This window comes from Pleurodeles waltl, chromosome 9 (assembly GCF_031143425.1).
Source record: "Pleurodeles waltl isolate 20211129_DDA chromosome 9, aPleWal1.hap1.20221129, whole genome shotgun sequence".
Taxonomy (NCBI): domain Eukaryota; kingdom Metazoa; phylum Chordata; class Amphibia; order Caudata; family Salamandridae; genus Pleurodeles; species Pleurodeles waltl.
In genome coordinates, this window is record NC_090448.1 from 135,958,845 (window position 1) to 135,968,104 (window position 9,260).

The 9,260-nt window shown below is 38.4% G+C and overlaps 1 protein-coding gene across 1 annotated transcript in view; it reads left to right on the forward strand.

Moving 5' to 3' along the window:
- Positions 1 to 7,306, forward strand: part of NINJ1 (ninjurin 1) — a 208,909-nt gene extending 201,603 nt beyond the window's left edge. Inside the window, exon 4 of the mRNA XM_069206417.1 lies at positions 3,793 to 7,306. The gene's annotated coding sequence lies outside the window, so the exon portion shown is untranslated. The remainder of the gene's footprint in view (positions 1 to 3,792) is intronic.
- Positions 7,307 to 9,260: the final 1,954 nt, after the last annotated feature.

The window sequence follows — 9,260 nt, forward strand, 5'->3', positions numbered from 1 at the left end:
TCTGGCTTTGAAAGTGCTCTCTAAGGGCTTGGATAGAGCTTGCCTCCTGTTCCCTGAAGTCTCAGGACCAAAAAGACTTCTCTTTTTCACTTGGACGCTCCGTGCGCCGAAAATGTCGACGCACAGCTTGTTCCGCGGCGAGAAAAACGCTGCACACTGACGCTGATCGACGCAACGCTCTTGGGACGATCGGAAATCCGATGCACGGCTTCGCAAGGACAACGCCGCCCGACCTCTAGAGGAGAAATCGACGCGACGCCTGCCGTGAGATCGTAATTTCGACGCGCAGCCCCGCAGAACGACGCGCAGCCGGAAAACAAGCAGGAAAATCCACGCACAGACCCGGGACATCTGATAATCCCCGCGACCCACAGAAAGAGACTGTCCGCGCGCCGGAAAACGACGCACGACTTCCCCGCGTGGAAAATAACGACGCAAGTCCGTGTGTGCTGGGGAGAAATCGACGCACACACCCTTTTTCCACGTACCTCTTCCTTTGTGGCCCTCTGAGGAGATTTTTCCACTCCAAACCAGGTACTTGTGCTTGAAAGAGACTTTGTTTATATTCTACAGACTTAAGACACTTTATATCACTTTTCAGTGATATCTCTACAATTTTCCATTGCAACTTTATTCTTTTGACCTACAATTATCCCGATAAATATTCTATATTTTTCTAAACACTGTGTGGTGTATTTTTGTGGTGCTATATGGTGGTATTGCATGATTTATTGCACAAATACTTTACACATTGCCTTCTAAGTTAAGCCTGACTGCTCGTGCCAAGCTACCAGAGGGTGGGCACAGGATAATCTTGGTTTGTGTGTGACTTACCCTGACTAGAGTGAGGGCTTTTGCTTGGACAGGGGGTAACCTGACTGCCAACCAAAAACCCCATTTCTAACAGTCAGTATTCATTGCTAAATGACTGCTGACACCACAGTGACCTTGCATTCACACGTGACGACTATTTCCATGTGTGCACATTGCAAGGGAACTTGTAACTGTGATGTTGCGCTACCAGTTGTGTATGTGAGTCAGTATGTGTATCTGTGTGTTCGATGCGATGGGATGGTTGAGGCAAGGGGGGCTGGAGTGGGTGATGTGGTGTTGTGTCTTTATATGTGCCATTTGCAAGAGGATTCGATGTTATTGTTTATGTTGTGTTGCTGTGTGTAACATTCAAGTGAGTGTTGTGTGGCTGTTGTGATGTGTGTAGTTATGCTTGTGTGTGAGTGTGTTTGTGTAGATGAATGTGTAGTTCTGTTGATTGTTGTGGTTGTGCCATGTATGAGAGCATGTCTGTGTTTTGTGTCATGGTTTTATGGCAATGTGTGTTTCCAGCATGTTGTGTTGTGTTGTGGTGGAATGGCAATAGATATAAGTGTGCATGCATTGTTTTGTGTAGTGTTTAGTGTATGGGGACAGATATGGCCAAGGTACAATGTCTATGGGTATGTGTGTGTATGTGACCTACCTCTATCCCATGGCCAGTGCCATTGTCTGATGTCCATTGGGTCCAGCGACAGTCTCCCTCCATCAGAAATGTGTCACCAGTACACCCCCTGCAGGACTGTAAAATCTAAATGGGCTCAGCAGGAACCCACCAGCCTGATGACTAGGAAGAGCACTCCGTTTTGGCGGTCTTCGGCTCAGAGGCAATAGAGCTTAATAAGGTGGGAGGAACACCGTTGCTTGATGGTCTTTTCGGGTCCATTGCTGCTGCTGATTGCTGGTAAGACCGCCAAGATCTAAAGCCCTTAGTTAGTGAAATAGGAGTAGTGATTAAGGTATCACCCTCAAGTGAGATACAGGTACAAAAATGTGACAGGGATATTTACAGTTTGAGAGCTAATTCAAAGGTATGCCTTAAGCTTGATTAAGGAACAAACTTTGTTTATTAATAAGGGCAAAAGGGATGATACAAAAGGGCCAAAATTAAAACTCAAATGATGCTTGCCATAAAGCTTGTGGTGTTGCCCACTGGAATCCCGTTATGACCCCCCAGTGTTGAGTCTGATAATTATACAGGGTTGTAATACAGTCGAAGAACAGTCAAGAATGATCCATGTGGGACAGTAATTAATACTGCAAAAGGAAGAAATAAATCAATTAAAATGTTAAAGAAGACTTCAAATTGTGAATTTAATGATAAAGAGGAGTCAGGCTGCTGTCTGTAAAGTTGTCAGAAACACACCATGTGAAGTAATAAATAAGCACAGCATTAAAAATGCATGAAACAGGAAACCTGGGGCTCAGGTGTACCTGAATGAGGCTAAGCATCAGAATCAATGAAGGATGCCACAAAAAGGTTTGAGAGAGGTTAGCGTTCTACAGGGCCATAAATATCAATTTGCAAATTACTTTTTAATGTATGAGCGGGAAAGACAATATAAAATGAGAGGACTATCAGTAACAGGACACTAAGCTCAGTCATTGCTTTAGGCAGACAGCAGCTAGGACATTAGCCTGATAAAATGAGTAGCCCTCTTCTGAGGGAACACTAACAGTGTTAGCTAGTGAGCCTGTTGTTTAGTATTTCTTGAAAAGGCTGTTAACCCTTACAAGTTTCATGGTTCATCAATGGTTTCCTCCTCACTATGACTTAGTCATCAGTCCGTAGTGGGCTTCAGTGGGAGTTCCTTACAATATATTTTGGGTTGAATGGTAATTCTTAAACCCTGAGCGAATGATTCACTCAGTTGATATGTGAGAGACGTTATTACTGTCAGTTCTCTTGCTCAGTGGTGGTCAAATAGGAAGTGACTACAAGTTACTAACATGTGTAGAGGCTGGTATAATACAGTCAGTATTTTGATCCCAACCTTGCTATTACATGGTTAAAAATGACAATGAAAAGGGTATTGTCTTATGCATCATCAATGGTGTTACTTACATGTTTCTACACACAGTAAAGTCCTACACAGGATAAAGGCATTTGGCGGGGCAAGCCCTTACACAAACTAGCTACTGCTTGACCTTCCAAGAAAACAAAATGGAACATCAGCCTTCATATACCTGCCATATGCTTAATGTAATGTTTAAAGTCCAGAACTACAGGTATTTCTCTTAGAAATATGTGTGTTTTCGGGTTTTGGCCATTCCTCAATCATTCTTGAAGATCTCAGATCTGAAGTCATTCATTTTTAATCATCTTCAATTTATGACCCATCTAAAAATTTAATCTTTTCCTCAAGTTGAATTCCAAACAGTGTTTCATAAGTACACAGAATATTGCTGTAATATAAAGTATACAAAAGCAGTTGACTCTCCTTTAACTGGATATACTAATAAGCTCAGTCCCTTAATGTGTAAAAGTGATTATCCCATAGGAAAAAAAAATTCTAGACTTCACTTCTTGAAGTGAAGTCCAGTTTTAATTTACATTACAACATGATTTAAGTGAGAAGCTTTGTCTTTGAGTAAAGTCAGGCAAAAGGTAATTGTATGCATACGTTTTGCAGTCGGTCCCCACATATATTTTGCTACTGTGAGCCAATTATAAAATCAGAGGTATGCTAAATAGTTATTTTTATTATTTGCAGTTTTTTCTTTTTGTATGTTAGTTTAACTAACAGTTGATTAGTGTTTTCTTTCTCCATCCATCTTCCCCACTCCTCTGTGGTTGTTCAGGCTAGTAAAACAATGTGTTTACCTTTGAGGCTTGGTTCATGCACCAAGCATAATTGTAGTAAATGCGCTGATAGAAATACAGTATCTACACAGCTGAATATTGCAGTTACATTGTCTTTTATGTTTTAACTGTATTGTTTTATTTTTACTCTATTTCAGGTATTCGTGTTCACTTACGGGATGAAGATAGTTGTGCATTGCCAGTATGACTAAGCAACATGAAGGACTCCCAACTTCTATGTAATTCTGCTATCTCATTTTCTGAAGCTCTACTGTGTTTTGCTGTTGCTCGCGTCCTCTCTTTCAATTGTCAAATACAACGAGAATGTGGATCCCTTATAGTTGCCTTCACGGAATATATTTATTTTAAAAGTGATTAAAAAGTCAGACAGTGGGTTTCTATATGTAGAGCCTCATCTGGCCATCGCTTACTCAACATAACCAACAATAAATATCAACATGCTAATGATCTAAAACAACTTGCATGGCTGGCAGAAGATACTTGGAATTTATCACCTAGTGCGGCCTGCTAAACTGCCCAACGCTGTAAATGGATTGAACCCTCATCTCCACCTTCACAGGATTGAGAAAGTAATTTCAGGATTTGTTGATCCAATATAACAGCAGGGTAGAAAAATCTTCTGTATCATTTTTATATCTACTTCCTTTAACTAGTGCTTTCTGAACAACAAGAAAATACTGAATTTCGAATTCTGCCACCTTACACGTCACTACTACTAACTTTGATTCCATAACAAAAGAAAAGCATATCATGCTTAGGAAACCAGCTGAATTGATTAGACACATAGCTGTATACTTTTTAAATGCCATAACAAAAGGTGTTATTGATAAATGGCTTGATAAATGTTTCTCCAACTGAAACTAATAACGAAATCCTCAGTAAGTGTAAGAGGCAATCAACGACGTCTTGGAAACCTAATTTCAACAAACTTTCTTGCTTGTATTTGAGCATGTTCTACACAGTGAGCACTTCAAATCTAAGACAAGAACAAATAAAAAAATTGGTGATAAACCTTCAGCAAATTCTCCACCGAAAAATGACTATTCAGAACTTAATGGTCAATATTTTCAATTAAAGACATTTCTATTTGTAGATTTTTGTTGCAATTTTACACTTTCTATGTACTGTAACACTGATATCTCGAGATAGCACATTATTCTTTATAGTCAAACTTAGGCGTTAGGAGCGGAATCAAACAAATGAACTTTGAAACTTTCAGGTGAGCTTCATTTGTTGGTTTCTTGGACAGTTTTAATGCAACCTTATTACATTTGTTCATGATGCAAACATTTTAAAACACATTTGTTAAAAAGCAATATACTGTGCTAAGAAAAATACTTTGTTAAACTCAGTATGATAGAACATTTTAAAATAATAGTTTGTGACACTTGTGACGTATGTGTGCAATTACAAGAGTTCCAATCACAGTTTACAAAACTTAGTTTAAGACATCATAGCTATTTCCCAAAACAATTAAGACTTATGATTTTCAAATGTTCTTTTTGTTTCACTTTTCGAATATCACAAGATATTATCCATTAAGAGCAAATGCAAAATGTATTAAAAAAATCTATCTATAATAGAACTGAAATATATATTTTACAAGGGCAATTATTTTATAAAAAAGTATGTGTAGGTCTTAAACTTTTTTTATATATAATTATCTATGCACTTTATAGGCACATCCTATTAGAGCGCAATCACAATGTCTTCCTGCCCTTTCCATTATATCTATGTTTCTTTAAACAACTATTTCAAATGTACAAATGTCTAAGGGGCATATTTCCTGATGTCCCAAACAGCAAGCATTTTTCAATGCACCTATTTCTAAGTGAAGTAGTTTCAATGCAAACTGATATTGAAATAGTTTTACAATGATGTAAGCGAACTAGTGTTTGTCCCAGAGCTAATGTTATCATGTTTGTAAACATGTCAGTACACATGGAACTGCGCCTGACATCATATCTAAATCTGTGAGTGACATTTTCTGCCCATAGAGAGGTGTTGCCCTGAGTGGGTGAGTAAGTGAGTGAGTAGACCCAGAACTAGACATGTTTATACATTTGACTTGCGAAAACAAATGAGCATATCCTGAATAACATTGGTCTTCTGAATCAAGTCAAATTCTAAATGTGCACAATCGAAGATCATCAACTTGGTCTGAAATCTGGTACCATTATTTACATTTCTAATTGATTTTCCTCACACTTTTTGTAACCTAAGACACCAAACCTGTAACTCGCCAGGCACTGAAAATTAAATTAACTGAGTCCATTCCACATTAGTGTTTGCTACTGTAAGTCAAAGATTTAGCTTTGATGAGAAGATACTATGATCTACAACTCTATTGTTTGCAGTCTACAGTCATTAAACAGTGATGGTGAATTAAGTAGAGATCAACATTTGAAAAATGCTGTAATACAAACCTTTCACCCACAAAGTCTCTCTTTCAAGTCCTGGCTTTTTGAGTAGGACATTCAGTTGTCTATGCAGTGACAGAGCAAAAAAAGCAGTTGCTATATTGTGATGCTCATTTACCTTACTACTTACATTTCTGATTCCAATAGTGTTATTTATCTTTTTTTTTTTTTTTTTTAAAGATGCAAACCCTAATCTTTAGTGCCTAACAGTGTAGAATACAGTCAGGTCCAGAAGCCTTTCTCTGGGAACTGGATTGGAGCCCGGTTTTAAGGATCCAGCCCGGCTTCTGTCACTCTCTTGAGCTTGTCACAGCTTATGGCATCAGGCAAAGCAAGAGGAAAGAGAGAGGAGGGTGAAAAAGAGAAAAGCAAAAGCGGGACTTGTTTGAACATTCTTACCAGGGCTGCTTTTGGTTAGCAGTCCTAAGTTGATCACAGTTTACACTGAAGTTTGCCCTAATATCCTTCATCAGTATTACCCTGATTGATGATGGGTGCAGAAAACAGCTAAGGGATGTTATTGAAGAGTGCTTATTTCCTGTCTGTAAATTAATTTGTAATTTTATTTTTGGTGAATTTATTAGCTAGGTATGCCCTACTTTTGGTCATGAGCCTAAGCAAATTTATTTACTGAAAAGTAGGTAATTTCACTGATTGGTTATCTATACAAAGGCCCATATTGATACTTTTTCTTGCACCACCTTTGTGTAATTTTTTACGCAAAAGCAGCGCAAACTTACAAATTACAATTATATTTTCTAAGTTTGCCTCACTTTTGCATCAAAAAATGACGCAAAGGTGGCACAAAAAAAGTATAAATATGGGCCAAAAGTGTTTTGATAATCATAAATATTGAATGGGAAAATATTGTGATCTGAAAAATGTGTTCCTGTTATTTCAATTTGATATACCAGGTAATGAATACAAATTACTGAAAGTTCACAATGTATTCTCCATTTATCTTGTTTTTGATTTGTCTGTTATTTTAATATTGCATTTATTAAAGAAACACATTTCAGTAATGGTTTTTATTAATTGTTTTTGGAGCAGTATTTCTTGTTACTGTAGTAAATAGATACAATTTTTGAAGTATATGCCCATGCTGGTTTTCATGTTTAAACAGGCCAAAAAGTAGGCACAGAATGTAAAACTTTATGCAACTGTTATTAACCATGCTAACTGAGATTATTGTACTCTCGATTTTAATAAATGGACACATTCATTACTGTAAGCCTAGTAGGTTGTAATAGTAACAAGAATAAGGTTTTCAAAAGATGTAGATGAAACTTTAGGAAAATACATTTTTAGCTTGGAACAAAGCCTGTTACTGCAGCCTGCAGCTTGGTGGTCCCGGAGGGGATTACAATTCCCCATCCGCCAGCCTTTCCATGGCTGTAAACACTGCCATGGAAAGGCTGGCAGAATTTAGGGCCCCTGCACTGCCCATGCACAGCCCCATCGCGCATTTCACTGCCCGAATTATGGGCAGTGAAATGAGCGGCGGGTGCTGTCGCACCATACGCACCACAACATTGCCACCGGCCCAATTATGAGCTGCCGTCAATGTTGTGGTGAGTGTTCCGCTGGGCCGCACTGCTAATGTGGCGGGCAAAAGACATCCAGTACTGGCGGTCTTTTGCCTGCAGTGGCTTCAGTCTTTAACCCTGATACTAAGAGGACTTAATAAGATCAGAAGAAAAAGTGTGAATTAATATTACCTCATGGTGGTCATCATTTTATTAGTGACACCCAAATGCAAGTTAGAGCAGCAGGGGAGTTAGTTCAACACGAAATGATGATTAATAAGTATCCTCTTTCCTTAAATGTCTACTCTGGCAGTCAAAAGACTTTCTTCAGGAACTTGTTCCAAAAAAGATTGCACTAAGACTGGAAATCAATTTGCTACATGTCTAATGATGTAGTAATGTGTATCAGAGAAAAGTAGTATTGGTTTAGGGGTCTAATGATTACATTGCAACAGGAGAATGAGTGAACAGATTCATTGCAACCATGTCGTAGCCTTAGAGTCTTGCTCACTCTACAAGCACCAGGACCCATATAGTTGGAGTATGGAGAAGTTGCTGATCTTAAAATAGGTATTGAAAAGGTGTGAATGAATGATAGTATGTGATCTCAGATGCAGAAAGGGTGCACGCCTACTAAGAGACTAGTTGCTGCAGTTATCTGTTGAACAATGTGTGTATACTAAAACATTACAATCTATGGCAATCTCTGAGAATAGACAAAGCCACAATTCTAACAGAATATTTAGGGTGCATGTAAAGACGAGTCTGTGCAATTTCACAAGATACTGAGATAAAAATATTAGCCACACAGTGTGATTGCCATATGATGATGGATATCTTGAAAGAGGCCTTTGAGAGTTGATAGTGGTGGTTAACGATAGTCAGCAGGTTATATCTAATGTGTACACATGTTAGGAGCAGGATGTAAGCTATACCCAAGCATGTAGGTTATTAACAAGCTAGAAAACTTTTACAGCTTCATCAGGAACCAGGCTCTTTTTTGAAAGTGTATTAAAGATAGAAACGCCAGCTTATATAGGTATATCCGATGCATGTTGTCAATTGGATTATAACTGGTGCTTGTAGGGTCAGTTCACAATGTCTCCCAGGGATATCATCAATCAGGCCTCTTGGGCTGGTTTACAATTTAAAGATCCATTCTGTTCTTTGTGAAAAAGGATCAGAGAATCATCTCTTTTTGGAATATTGTCATAGAGTCTTTCTATAGCTGTCCATGCCATTCAGTCTTCTTTATGGACTTCTTCTAGGTAAGGGTGCTGGAGGAATGTTTGCACCAAAACGTGCTTTGATATTCTCAGATCTGAAATTGTATTTTTTGTGTAAACTAGCATGTGCATTTGGAAAATAGATTACATTATGGTTATCACAGTTGGTGTCTATCCATGGTGTATTGAAGCTCAGGCCCATGTTATTTGAGTGTCTGATCAAAGGGCATATTATACAATTTCCACACAGATAATGGCCTGTAACTTCAGGTAGTCCCAACAGAGTAAGTTGTCCAAGTTTGCCTGTGGTTGATTTTGGGTCCATGTACACAAGCATGTCTTTCATATTACATCCATGCCAAATAATGTTTTTCCTAACCTTTATTGCCAGCAGTAAGTGAAATGCTGTTCAATGTTTTATAATAGATTTATA